The sequence below is a fragment of the Myotis myotis genome, unplaced genomic scaffold (assembly GCF_014108235.1).
Source record: "Myotis myotis isolate mMyoMyo1 unplaced genomic scaffold, mMyoMyo1.p scaffold_m19_p_5, whole genome shotgun sequence".
In the NCBI taxonomy this organism is placed as follows: Eukaryota; Metazoa; Chordata; class Mammalia; order Chiroptera; family Vespertilionidae; genus Myotis; species Myotis myotis.
The window spans coordinates 28915619-28930033 of NW_023416357.1; the positions used below are offsets into that span (position 1 = coordinate 28915619).

General features: G+C 49.1%; 1 long non-coding RNA gene across 1 annotated transcript; it reads right to left on the bottom strand.

Annotated features, from left to right (window-relative positions):
* Positions 1-9692: 9692 nt before the first annotated feature.
* On the bottom strand, positions 9693-14415 carry LOC118656174. The gene is made up of 2 exons (XR_004967537.1): positions 12853-14415; positions 9693-10593 (listed from the first exon to the last, which is right to left on the bottom strand). It is a non-coding gene; the product is annotated as an uncharacterized LOC118656174 (long non-coding RNA).

The following is a 14415-nucleotide window of genomic DNA, read 5'->3' on the forward strand; positions in this document are numbered from 1 at the left end:
CTGCAAAGTGAAATCGCCATTCATCTCCTCTGCAGTGATAGTGCCGTCAGCCACATGGTGGCTGTCAGTCCCGGGCTGCGAGGCCCTGGCGGGAGTGATCTGCGGCCCTCGGAAAGGGTACGGGCAGCACATTGCCTCACCCTGGCTGGCCATGCCGTGCAGTCACCACGCAGTGACCACAGAGTGTCCCCTGGTGAGAGTGCGCCTCAAGGAGAGGCAGCTACCCCTTCCTCCCTCCAGGGAGACCCCAAGGTCTTGGATCCCCAACAAGTGGCTGTTCAAGTTGTTGGCTTCTACTTCTCGGGAAAACGCCCCGGCAGCCCTCCCGGGGTGCCAGCCTGACCCCAGCCTCTGAAGGAAGGACTGGTCCTCGACTCAAGCAGCCCAACAGGGGACCGTCACCAGTGTCCCATCTTCCCCTTTGTCCCTCTGAAGAAGTCTCCTGGGCGCAGAGACTGTGCCTGTCCTGATAGTTCAATGAAGGTCCTGACCCCTTTCCCTTCCCAGACACCTCCTGGGCCATGTCATGAGCCATGCCCTCTCCCTGTGGGTCACCACTGGGGTCAGTGCCATAAGGAGAGAATGGCCAGAGCTGGAGGCAGTTGGGGCAGGAAAATCATGGGAAATGGAAGCGGCAGTGCTGAGGGGTGATGTTCCAATAGGGCGAATGCGTGTCCCTCGGGCAGATGGAATGAGTCAGCACTCTAACTAACCAAGTGATAAGGGACCTGGACATGCTGCACCCGTTAGAGAAACCGTAGAATCACAGCTTTCCATGCAGCACAGGAATGGAGAACAAATTTGAAAAACCCGGTCTGCCTGCAGGGCATTACTAGTTGTGTTCCCCCGGACACAGCCAGCACCCATTCTGTGGCCCTCTGCTGTCCTCAGGTCCATGCCGGTCTCTGCAGAGTCACAGAGGATGGGGAACATGCAGAGGAGCCCACACACAGGTCGGCCCTGCAGGTTCCAGCATCTCACTGCTGGGACGTTCGCCATTTCTTCTGCCTATCTGTAGTCTTCAGCATTTCCTTCCACGAGAAAACTAAGCATTTCTAGGAGAAAATTATAATGGGACCACCAGAGAGTGTCTCTAGAGGCTCAGGCTGCCTCTCAGTCGAGAAAACATCAGCCACATCCAGGAGGGTACAGGAAAATGCCTGGGTGACCCTCCCACTGTGTCGCTTTGAGCTTTTTTTGTTGTTGTTGATCCTTACCCGAGGATATTTTTCCATTGATTTTTAGAGAGAGTGGAAGGGAGAGGGGAAAGACACAGAGAGAAACTCGATGTGACAGAGACACATCAATTGGTTGCCTCAGCATGCGCTCCCCAACTGGGGCTGGGATCAAGCCTGCACAGAGGTACTTGCCCTTGACCAGAATCAAACCCAGGATGCCCTTCAGTCCACAGGCCAATGCTCTATCCACTCAGCCAAACTGACTAGGACAGCTTTGAGCTTTTTAAAAGAGATTTCTGAGCATTCGCACCTCAGAGAAATCAAGTGTGTCCAGCAAGGTTGTTTCTGGGACTGATCAGTGGTGGGCAAGGCTGGGACGGCACCTGCCTCCACCCACACCACTGTAATGATAGTTCTAGCTCTGTGTCCAGGCCTGCAGGAGGCTGAGGCAGCATCCAGACCCACTTGAGATGCTGCCCGCCCACTGGGCACTTCCTGCAGGAGAAGCACCAGCCTCAGTCCCCCTCTCACTGCTCCGGTCTGTGGGCAGGAAGTCCCCCAAGGTCTGACTACAGGCCTCACCCACTAAAAGCCAGTGGGAACCACCTCCTTCCCCATAGCTCCCACCATCTGAGTTCTGAAATCCTATTACAGCCAATAAGTCAACCTAAAATATGTGATTAAAACTAAATACACACCAATTGCTTCTTTTAATCAATCCATTTAAACTTATTGCAAGCTATTCACATGCAAGTACCTGTAAAAGGAGTTAATATTAGTTCTAGTGAGCAAGCGTGATGTCAATTCAACATTTAAGTTATATAACTAAAGGAAAGTGTGATGTGAGTGAGCCTCTTCACCCCGCGGAGATGCTGCATAAAGTTGTGTTCACGTGGACATCAGCCCAAGGCTACACACCAGCAGGTCTTGACCTGCAAACACTTTTCTCATAGTGACCCACTGCGCCCTTGCACCAATTCTGAGGGTGCATTAAGACCCCTCCTGGGGGAAGCCCATTCCCATGTGGAGAACATGAGTCCAGACTGTGGGCTGGACCATGTGTTGTACTTTAGCCAATGGGATGTGAGCAGGTGCAACCAGAAGTCTGAGAGCCTCTGCAAGCTTCCACCTTGTCTCCAATCTTGAGGATATTTCCATGAATCCAGATATGAATCCATATGTGAAAATATCTTCATGCCCATTAAGTAAATTAGCCTGGCTTAGAGGAAGTTACTTCTCACTCGAAATAAAAGGGAGCTAGCAAGCAAGGGCACAGTGAGATCCCTCACAACCCCATCCCTAAAGGAGGGGGCTACTCCCTGCCCAGGCCAGATGAGTCAGCAGACAGAATATTTGAAGATCATGACTTGAGATCCCCCAAATTTAATGAAAGACGTGAATATTAACATTGAAGCAGCTCAACAAATCCCAATGAGAATGAACTCAAAGCCATCCATTCTAAGACACATAAAAGACAAAAACTTAAATTATGAACAAATTCATAGCTGAAGTATAGTTTTTAGCTCATGGCCTATAAACAGTGCTCCCTCTGAAGGAGCCATGGGTCATCACTGACCTATATTCCCTCTACATGTTCATCATCATACAGCGAGGAGAGCACACACCACAATAGCCATAGTAAGCCATCGTTTACATGAGAAAATACCTTCATAACAGTAGATTACCTGCCTCTCCTATTCATACCCACCAAACAAATCCAATCACTATGCAACTTTGCATGGTAAATTTGCATGGTAATTTAATAAAAACATTAGATCATGCATCTAATAACAGAAAGTAAAAATTATGCACCAAAAAGTATGCAAAAACTGCTAATTAATGTTTTCATACATAATTATTTTTCTTTAATTTTTAGAATTTGTATTGTCCTTTTTTTCATTATGAAACCATGTGTCTATTGCATGCAAATGTGAACAGTTTAGAAAGTAGGCCGCAGGCAGTGCGACTCCTAGCTGGCCCTCGTCCTGAGGGGCCCTGCGACCATCTGGGCACTTCCTGCAGACCTCTTCCCTGCAAGTCCAGAGCTATTGCCCGTGCTCACCCCGCTGCGCAGGGAACTTCAGGGCCTGAGCAGGGTGGGCTGTGAAGAGTTAAAGTTCTGGGTGTGATCTCAGGCCCTCTATGCTGGCAGGTCCATGATGTGTGACACAGGCACTAAGAAGTGCTAGGAGGCACCTGAGCCAGGTGCAAAGGAGGGGAGAGGCCAGCAAGCCTGCACAGGCCCTGACAGGCCCTGCCGCCCTCCACCTTCATCAGGGAGGCTCACATTCCTGTTCCTGTGTGGAGGGAGGTTTGAGGCTTTTCCACATTCAGGCCTGGCCAGCTGGTGGCTGGTGAATGTGAATGTTCAGGACCCTGCTCAGGACTGATTCTTCTCAGATAGAGGGAGGACCTTCAGATGAGCGAGGTGTCATCTGTCACGCCCCCAGGTCACCACAGCCTCTGGAATGTACCAGATGGCTGCTGAGTGTGGCACTCACCCCCACCCCCCACTTGTGGATCCCCCCCAGCGCATGCCTGTGAGGTCAAGCGCTGCTCTGGCTGCTGACGTGTGTCATCTGGCAGCCGCTGGCTCACATCCTGAATCAGGGCCCATGGTGGGGGGGCTTCCAAATACCACAGTGGCAGAGGTCAGACGCAACAGGGAGAGGTGAGGAAAGGTTACTGCGCTGACACTTCCCTGGCCTCCCAGCTGTCACTGCCAGCACGGCTGAGGCCCAGGGTAACCCAGGAAAGAAATGCAGGTCCGGACGAACAGAGCTTCCCTGGGCAACTTAGAGCTTCCAGGGAATGTCACATCACACCCTCCATGTAGCTCCAGAAAGTCCCAGGAGAACCAAGGTATTACAAACCCAGGCGATAGAACACGTAGGTGGTATGCGTGCACTTGTGTGTGTGTGCATGTGTGTGTGTGCACGTGTGTGTGTGTGCATGCTGTCTATGCATGTGTATGAGTGCACAATGGGAAGCAGCTCTCCAAGGTGCCATGTGGTGAGTCCCTAAGTACATGAAATACCTTGTGATGTGGGTGAGCCCACTCTGTTCATCCACTTCACACACGTGATGTCTGATGTCCTGGCCTCACAGCGTGGCTGCTCCTCATAGAAAAGGCCAGATCCACATTCACAATAAGGTGCATGTGCTGCATGTGTAACACAGTGACCCCTCGGCACCACACAGTTTGGGGACTCAAGTCCTCTTCACCTTGGGAGGAAACTGAGACCAGAGGGTCATTTAAGCGGGGGGGGGGGGGGGGGGGCAGTACTAGGCGTGGGGAGAGAAGAGGAGAGGATGAGGGAGGGAGAGGAGAGGAAGGAAGAGAAGGGAAGGACCATTGGGTCCTGATGTCCTGGGCACCTCTGTTCACATCTTTCCTGTTTCAGCAGCTCAGCAAAGTGGCCCTGAGTTTGGGTGTGGCTGGCCCCAGGAGGTATTCCTTCCCTCCAAGTCCCTCGGGGTTGGGCCCCTGCAAGTCCCTCGGGGTTGGGATGGGACATGAGGGGCAGCCATGGACAGTGGTGAAAGGTGGAGTTGGCATTACTGGAGAGCCGCCTGGGCTCTGTGGGACCCTGCTGGTTCCTGGGAAGTGGGAGACGAGCCCAAGAGCAGCAGCAGAATATTCTAGCACATCCACTGTGCCCACACTTCAATTCCTCTCTTTGGCCTTTAGTCCACAGCCTTCAAATGGACCCAAGAATCAAACACCTGGTCAATCGTTGGCACATAGAGTGTGATTACACATGCATGCACAATAACATGTACACACACACTCTCATGTGGCTACACATGTGCACACATTCACAGGGCATGCACACACATGCATGTGCTCACATGCACACACTCACAGACTCAGACACACTCCAAGCACAGCTCCCACATGCACACATACACATACACACGCACACACATCCCATAGTCCATCTGAACAATGAAAGAGTTGGTGACACAAGTGTTAGAGATTTTCTGTGTCCAGACACCATGGGAGTCTATGCTAGCCAGCGCCTGCTGAACGGTACCTCCTAGCTCACACCTTTGGCTGCCCCGAGAAAATCATCTGTGTTATAAAAGTAATTAAGTTTGCTCATAAACTAGCAAGAGCCCTGTCTGTTTTTCACAGACCTGCCCCTCTCGAGCACAATCTTCTGGATCTGGCTCGAAACTGGCCTTTTAACCCACCCTGCAGGATCAGGACTGAGCGTCCAGACTTCTGCAGACAGAGGTCAGTGACATCTGTCCTTGCGAGTTGTGCAGTGCTGGGTGAGTGAGCGTGAGAGAGTGCATGTGTGTGAGAGGCAGTATGCATGAGTGTGTGCACGTTTGCGAGAATGTGTGAGCATGTGTGTGAGAACAAGTGTGTGTGTGCGTGAAAGTGTGCACGTGTGGGACTAACTGTAGGGACTGAATGCTGGGCCCTCGGGTCTTGGCTACTGGAACTTCCTCAGAGCCAGCAGGGAGAGTGTCCTCACAAGACTTCGTGACAATCTTATGTCATGTAATCACAGATATGTAATCACACATGCTACCATGTGCAGACAATCATGTGCATCTAATGTTCATGCTACTATGCAGATCATCAGTCATGTAACCATGTGCATGTGTGATCAGGTACACGTGACTGCTCCATGTAAACACATACACATTACCGCCTAGCAGCCAATCACACAATGTCATCGTGTATGTGGTCATGCAGTGTAATTACACACATGTAATCACAAATATGGTGCATGCATCCTATTCAGCGTGACAAACAGGAGTCCTGGCTCCCATGCACACTGAGGGGAGGGGGTCACACAGGTGGGAGCACGGGAAGGTCCTTAGCGTCTCTGAGGGAACTGGAAAACCCTGGGAAGCTCTGTGCATCTTCCAGAAGACTTCACATATCTCACAAATGGCAGCTCTGAAAGTTAAGTTTGGGGGAGCCTTCAGTCTTACATCTGCATCCACCACTCTGCTCCTTGTCAGAAAACAGACACCACAAAGGAAACCTCTATTGGCCCAGACTGATGCAGTCAAGGCCTTCACTCCTCAAGCACCTTGGATTTGATGGGCGTGGTTCCAGTGGTTTAGTCCATGACCTTAAAGCTGTGTGCTATTGTAGGAATAACTGCAAAAAGCAACCTAAGGAAAGAGAGAGTTCATATGCTTGGGAAGTGGAAGGTGCCAGATCAACTAAGATGGTGTGGGGTAATTATTAATAACCTAGAGCAATGCTACCGTTCGGTCAGGGACCCTATTACCAGGGCAGGTGTCTTCTTCAAACTTAGAAAACCACCTCTCCCCTTTTCAGGGAACAGTGATATAAAGCAAACAGCACCGGGAGAGAGAGGGACATTCCTGTGGATTATTTGTTCTCTGAATTTCCAGAACATGTTTAGAACTGGCTCAGCACCTGGGCAATGATGGGAGCGCCCAGTGGATGAAGGCGTGTAGGTCACTGGTTCAGCACCTTCCAGGGTTCTGGCCACAGCTTTGCATGTGCTCTAGCACGAGACATGGACATCGGTGCTCTGCACCTACAGCTGCCAATCAAATCTCATGAGCTCCTACTCCCCCTGGAAAAGACATGGCCATCTTACTGCTTCCATAAGTAGAAACGCAAAAGCCACTCTGTTTGGGGGAGAAGGAGAAAGAGAGAGTCACTAGAGAGATACAGCCAGGAGGGGCCAGAGAAACTGCCCAGAGACCTACATTTCCATTCAACTGCCCTAATGTCTTGCTTCTCTACGGAGCTATTGTATAAAAGCAAGGATTCACAGAGAAACGGGCCAAACACAAAATACCACCATAAGGGCACACAGCACTGAATTGTCATGCGTAGCCTTCAGAGAACAGAAGTAAAGCGTCTCAGGTTGAACTATGCATCCACTCATTTCTGGGTGCCCATGGTCGGCCCACACTGTGGGGCATCTGGCTTGTCAGTGTGTGGGTTTACTTTTCTCACTGTTTATTTTCCCCGCATCATAACAGAAACTACCATTTCTATTTTTAAATTTATCAATGTTCCTACAATGGTTAAGGATTTACGCCATGTTCCCACATTATTCCAGGGCTTGGTCGACACAACTGTTCTTATGTGTAAATAGCAAACACATTTCTTGGTAATGTGAATTTCGTCATTTTTTTTTTAGTGGAGTTTACAGAACATAATTTAAAGATTTATATTAGTTAAAAACACCCTCCCCCCCCCCCAAGTTGCCTATCAGGATATTACATTTTTTTATTATTTTGATAAATTTTTAAGCTAGAATGGAATTTATAATCTAGAAAACGTCTCTTTAAAAGATTGTAAATCACAACTCCTCGACCCTGAACAATTGTTTTCACTTTGGAAACACATGTGTAAGGTCTGAATAATAAAACATACCTTATAAAATATTGTCAAGGTACCTTTATAATGATATAAAACCCGTTATAATCCCAATGAGGAACCTAAGTCATTTTATTGTTAAGTGGTTTTTAAGAATTAATTATGCCACACAAGTGTAGTTGCTTAATAAAATACAATGCATTTTAGGGTGCTTCCAAACTACACTGAATGCACAGTAAGTGTGAACATGACCATGTGGCAATTCTGCACAGAAGTCACTTTCGAAAAGCACTGTTTAAGGCTGTCCCATTGCACTGAATTGTCCTCTCATCGAGACTGTGAAATCAATCACAGGAACTTAGAAAGCAATGACTGTGTGGGGAGAACCTGCCTTCTGATTCCCCCCATCCATCAGATGAAACCAGCACTGGTGCTTCTGGGATTGGGGGGCGGGGGGGGGGCCTGTGGGGGTAATAAAGAGATTATTCTGGAGTCTTTCCTGCACAGGAACCTGCTTATTTACAAATGAATTCACAACCCGCGGAAAGTGAACCGCATCTTTATTTTTAAATTCAGAAGCCGCATCTGCCCATCCCATATTCTTGCCTGGAAAATGAGAGCCTCTGGATCTGGCAAAAGCCGAGGAAGAAACCTGTGCGTGGACTGCCCCGCAGCGTGGCTCCTGTCTCTGTTACTATTTGGGACGCCACATCAACAACAACTTCTCTGCGCCTGTTCCCTGCGACCCTCCCCTCCAGCGCCAGCCCTGGCTGCTCCCTGTGCGGGGCTGCGTCACTGCTCCGAGCTCCTTTCAGAGGCAAATTCATGCGCGCACTCATGCATGCCCGGCAGCGTGTCTGGGTGTCTGGGAGCCTCGGTGGTGCTGACGGCGCTGACAGCGGGTCAGGCCCCGCTGGGCTGTCTTCTCGGGGCCCTGCCTGCTCCCCGCCCAGCAATCCCTCTGTGCCCTCAGAATGACAACACTCCGGTTTCAGCCTCTCCAAGGGTCAACCAGATAACCCGCTGCAAGAGGCCTTATCTTTGTCCTTCCTCCCCTGCTGTCCCCTGAGAAGGGACAGAACACAGAGGGCCCGCAAAGGAGAGCTGAGAGCCAGGGCAAGGAGGGGCCCGCACAGGAGTCAGGGTGCCAGCAGCCTCAGGCCAGTGTCTGTGATCCTCCGCACCCACTGAGCCCGTGGCCCGCCTGCCCTCCTCCTGCCGACACAGGCCCAGCACATCAGTAATTCTCACTTCACGCTGCCTTGGGTATGGCAGGATGACAAGCACGGGTGATTTTCCTGGAATGGCAAACGACCTACTCAAGGGACCTCAGCCTCCCCTAGGGGTGAGGAGATCCAGAGGGAGCAGCCCCCACCCACCCCCACGGGCCGCCCCTGTGCAGGACTCTGACCCTGTGCTGCGGGGGGCTTTGCCTGGTCTGCACAGGGGCAGGGACCCTCCAGGGCAACAGGTGGTGTCAGGGCCTTGTAGGCCCTGCAGAGCCTGGAGCATGAGCCCACTTGATGAGAGGTCACCTGGTGACTGACCAGACCACCCTCAGCTCCTGTGTGTGACCTATGACCTCCAGGAGAACTGGCAGTGTTGTGCATGTGGCCACTGGGGAGTTTGAGGGGCACAGAGAGAGGGGCCTGCCCTCACCCCTCATTATCATGGAGACAGCCTCAGTGCCTCCTCTGCTCTTTGGGCCCTGATTCGATTTCACCAACCAGGGGGCTTAAAACAACAGAGGTGTGTGGTCTCACAGTTCTGGGGGCCGGAAGTCTAAGATCAAGGTGCCAGCAGGGTTGGTTCCTCCGGGAGGCTCTCGGGGAGGACCTCACCCAGGCCTCACCAGGAGGCAAGTGGCCAGTGCTCCCTGTGATTCTTGTTTGTGGCCACCTCACTCCAATCTCTGCCTCTGAGACTTGCGTCCCCAGCGCACATGGCCAGCCTCTCCATGGGCCCTCACCGCATGGGGCTTTCTTGTCTGAAATTGCTATTTATTCCAATGATCTGCAAGAAGACAGAGGTGTCAGGTGCCGTTGGTGGGATTCTGTACAAGCCAGTTTCAGTGGCAGAGAAAATATCAAGCAAGGACGATGGTCCAACAAGGAACCAAGGAGACATCTTGTTGCCACATTAGAGAGAGTGAAGACGACGAATTACTAATTAAATAGGAGACTAAACAGGACAAACCTTTTAAAGAGGAGACATAACATTTAAGCGTAAAATCAACATGGCGGGGGAAAGGTCGCAGAAGATCAAGTGAGGCCTCTCACACTTGAGCTTCTCCATTTTCTTATGGATCAATATTACATTTTTTCCAGCTAAAATGCAACAGCAGAGTTATTGCTGACCTTTCGCTCACCCTTCTGCTGTGAATACAATCACAGCAAAAGAACAAATGACTTTATAAGCCACAGAATTTTTCTGATCCAAACCCCCAGGTGAGCTGAAATCTTCCTCAAAAATCTATTCCACTTGAAAATAGGAAGAATGAGCCGCTCCTCTAATCAGACACTAGAGAATGCCGTCGCCATGAAAACTAAATCACCCATCAAAAATGGTTTGTCATCACCGCCAGTGGCACAGGTGGGACTGCGGTGCCATCCTTCCTAGAAGTCAACCGGGTGGTTCCACACGCAAGTGTCACATGTGAGATCGATGCCTTTGTAAGCCACGCTGCAGTTACCACGGTGATTCGATCATGCCTTCTTTATCTCACAAGTTATTTAGGTCACTGTCCAAATTACTTCTCATGGGTTGAGAGAAGTCCCACGTGGAGAGGAAAATCCAATCGGTTTCTTTGAGAAAGCCACCTTCAGGACGGAGCTGCTACTCCAGGCTCCTAAGGAGAGACTCCAAACCAAGCTGGTTTAGATTCAGATGAATTTGGCTTCAAAACCTTGCAGCTGGACTTCGCCAGTTCCCCTGTAAGACAAGGTCCTCGGGGACCAGTGCACTGCCAGCCCCTGTCCCGGGGCCTCCTCGTCTCGCCGAGTGCTTGCCCTGGTTGTTTTAGGTTGAGTCCTGGGTCCACATGGAGAGGCACTGTGTCCCCCCACGTTGCCTGTCCTCAAAGTCTCCCTGGTAAAAAAATAACAAGGACATGAAACATGAGAACTGATTTTAATAGGCTTTTTGATTCACAGTAAAACAAAAATAATTTTTCTAATATTAAAAAGATATGGATTTTCTTTAGATCTTATGAGTGACAACAGTAGACCTAATATAGAAACTCTATGCCCATATAACAGGGGAACTTGCCTAGACGTGAGTGCCTGGCCTAGCAGAATCCATAATCTCCTGGAGACTGTGCAGACCAGGCCAGGATAGGGTTGTATGATGGTGGTTGCCTACTGGGTATTATATTCCTGTAAGCAGCAAGTTATCTTGATTCTGAGTCTTATTAACACAGAGACTATTTCCCATTTTGAAATGATCAATATAATATGCTTAAGGAAGGTGGATTAATTTTATATAATATACTCTACTTGCTTGGGTTTCCTTCAGGCTAATGGAGTTCCAGCGGTGTTTGATCTTCAATAATTTTTTTTAAATATGTACATGTGGACATAACTTGCCAAGTAGATGTGCCTGTTCATTGAAACTTATCTTCTCTTTTATTTTTTTCTTTCCTAACCTACTTTTTTTTAGGATTATTCTCTTTATTGGGAGATAATATGAAAGCTGATCATAAACTATTGTCATATATTGAAATACAATGGCCATTACCATACAAGTATTAAGTCTGAATGCTCCATTCACAATTTTAAAGTGCTCAGACCAAACTGGTTTCTTGTATTGCACAAATAATTCTGCATTACAGATATTTTCAAGAGAGTTTTCACGATGACCATTGTATTCCAACCTACTTCTTTCTTTTATTTTTTCCATCAGCATTTATCTCCTCTATGCCCTTTTCCACCTCCCCTCCTCCTCTCTATTTCTCTCTTATTTATACTTCGAAATTTAAGATTGGGTTAAAGGAAACATTAATTAAAATGACTTAATGTATTTGTTGCAAAGAATCTTAAGACTATGGCCAAGCCCTTGGTACGTTAGATCACCCCGCAGAAATGTGAGCAACTGTGCAGCCCATGGGGCAGTGAGCCATTCCCGTGGGGCAGCAGGCAAGCCTCCAGCCAGGTGGGGAGAGGGAAGGGGCAATGGGGAGCAGCTTGTGGGGTTGGATCAGTCTCCACCAGAACCCCCACGTCAGGGCCTGCAGGAGAAGGTCAGGCAGGTGTAGAATGCAGAGGCCTGGGAATCCTTTCTCGCCCCCCTTCTCCTTCCAGTTTACCCAGGGCCACCTGAAGGGGGTCCGTGGAAACCTAGGCCAGGTGGGAGAAGAGAGCTGCCTCCAGACCTCTGCACACTGAATCCCAGGGTGGCTGCCTGCTCTTTGGACTCCAGTGGGTGAAGTTAAAAGGGCACCCCTTCCTTCCAGGGGTCAGAGCCCTCACATCCATGTATTGATGGGCAGAGAGCCCCCACCTGGCCAGAATCCCATGAGCCAGAGCACATGGCACAACCAAACTCCTGGGCCCTTCTGAGCCTTTGCGACCTGAGGCCTGGACCCCCTCTCTCCGTGGCAAAGTGAAATGCAGGCCATGAGCCCAGGCTTTGAAGGGGCAGTGCCTACCACCCCTTAGTGCTCAGCCCTCTGATAAAGCAAGACAGTGAGCAGGAGACTCTATCCACAAACTAACAGCTTGAGGGCACTGTATTAGACCAGAGCGTGCATGATGGGTGGCCAGGCTAGGGAGGGGTGGGCACCAACGTTGGCTGGGATGGAGTTTTGATAGCCAGAGACTTCGGCAAATCAACATTATTATTGCAAAGTCCAAGTTTCAGTGGAACTAATAACACACTCTAGGGCAGGGGTCCTCAAACTTTTTAAACAGGGGGCCAGTTCACTGTCCCTCAGACCGTTGGAGGGCCGGACTATAGTTTAAAAAAAACTATGAACAAATTCCTATGCACACTGCACATATCTTATTTTGAAGTAAAAAAACAAAACGGGAACAAATACAATATTTGTATTTGCATGTGGCCCGCCTGCGGGCCATAGTTTGAGGACCCCTGCTCTAGGGCAATGGAAATTGATAGATCCTCCTTTCCCCCAACTGGTGGGTGGAGTATGACGTAACCTGCAGCCCAGAAATACCTGAGTGACTAACCAGGTACCTTATATGGACTAGACACTGAACCACCAATCAACACCTGCCAAATACCCTAAGCCCTTATTCCTATATGGACCATACATTAAGCCACCAATCAGCGTGTGCCGAGTACACTAAGCCCCCATTCTTTCCCATTCCTCCTCTCAAAAGATGTGCTCACCTTTGCACGGGTTGCTGTTCTCCCATTGCGAGACGGCCCGGCAGGTCTTTTTCCCCTAATGAAGCCTGTAATCCTGGTTTTCAGCTCCCGACTGGTCTCTCAGAAATAACTGGGAAATTGTGATTCACTTGTGTGGGGTTTTTAATGACAAAAATGACTCTGTAAAGTTTGCCATCTTCTTCAAGCTTGGCAGCTAGTTCCACCCACTGGTTAAAGAAACAACTTATAAATACAAAGACAAAACTTTAAATGGAGTGTTTCTTTTTTTCAATTAAAAATGAGGTTGAATGCTGAAAATTCAAATTATGAAGAGAAATATAAGGGAAATAACCACAATTTCTCTGGTGTAGCATTCTATTTACATAAAATTGGGATTTAGTTGATAAGTATTTTTGTTAAGGGCAAAAACAAATCTACTTCAATATTTCTAATTTTTAATCCTAAAATTCAGGTGGAAACTAACTGATCTATTTTCAAACTAAATGAGCCTCATGAATATTTTTACCAAGAAAATGTACCATAAAAAATAAAGACCTGGTATATCGTGATTTTTCTTCTTTCAAACAAAAAGAAGAAAGAAAGGCTATCTCCTATGAAAGGTGATGGTTGGATTTGTAGCTCCTGATCCTTTGTGAGGGTGGTTTACATGGAGACTCACTACTCCTGGCCTTTAGGACACAGGCAGGACCTCATGTGAGCAAGATTAAAGTGGGACTGAGGCCATCAGAGCACGTGGGGGCCATGAAGCGTCGCCAGTGCCCACGACCCGCACGACCCGCACGCAGTAGCCAGCCAGCACCGGGTCATTTCTTTGCAGGAATGGGAACACCAAAGCAAGGTGAAGCTCTACACACCAATTCAAACACAATCGGCCTCCCGCCGGGCTTCTACAAAGCGGCCACATTAGGGTTTGGAAAAAGTGCCTATAAACATTTCATGGTTGGGATTGAAAAAAAGAAAAAAATTACACACATAAAGGTGATTCATGGGAATGTCTGTATTTTTTTAGATGTGGCCTTTCACCTTGGTTTATATAAACGATGAGGTTCCACGACACATGGGGGGCCTGTGGTGACACTGGAGAACGTGCAGCAGCATCTGTGTAAGGCCCGTGGACACAGCCACGCAGTCCCTCATAGAACTGGCCACGAACACCGCTGCTGTGCAGTTGCAGCCCACGTTACTTCTGCTGGGGAAGGACAGATGAGGCTGAAGGAGGTGGACCTTTTATTTCCCTTCCCTTTTCCTTGTCATCGGGTCTGCAAATAATTTCTCACGTTGGATCAGAGGCAGCTCATGAGATGTTTACAGTCCCATCTGCCAATTTCCCCTGAGACGCCACAGCGGGTCTAACTCTCCCACCAGCAGGACCTGGTGGTGTCCCCCCCACCCACTGAGCTGCCTCTTCCCAGCCAGGAGGGTGTGGGGCCCTGTGAGTCTGGTTGCCTTACAGTTACTCCCAAACCCAAGTGTGTGGCTTTACTTTCCTCTTTTGATAACATTATAGAATCTGAGAAAACAGCTCATGTGCCCTCATTTTTAATGATATAATGAAATCTCATT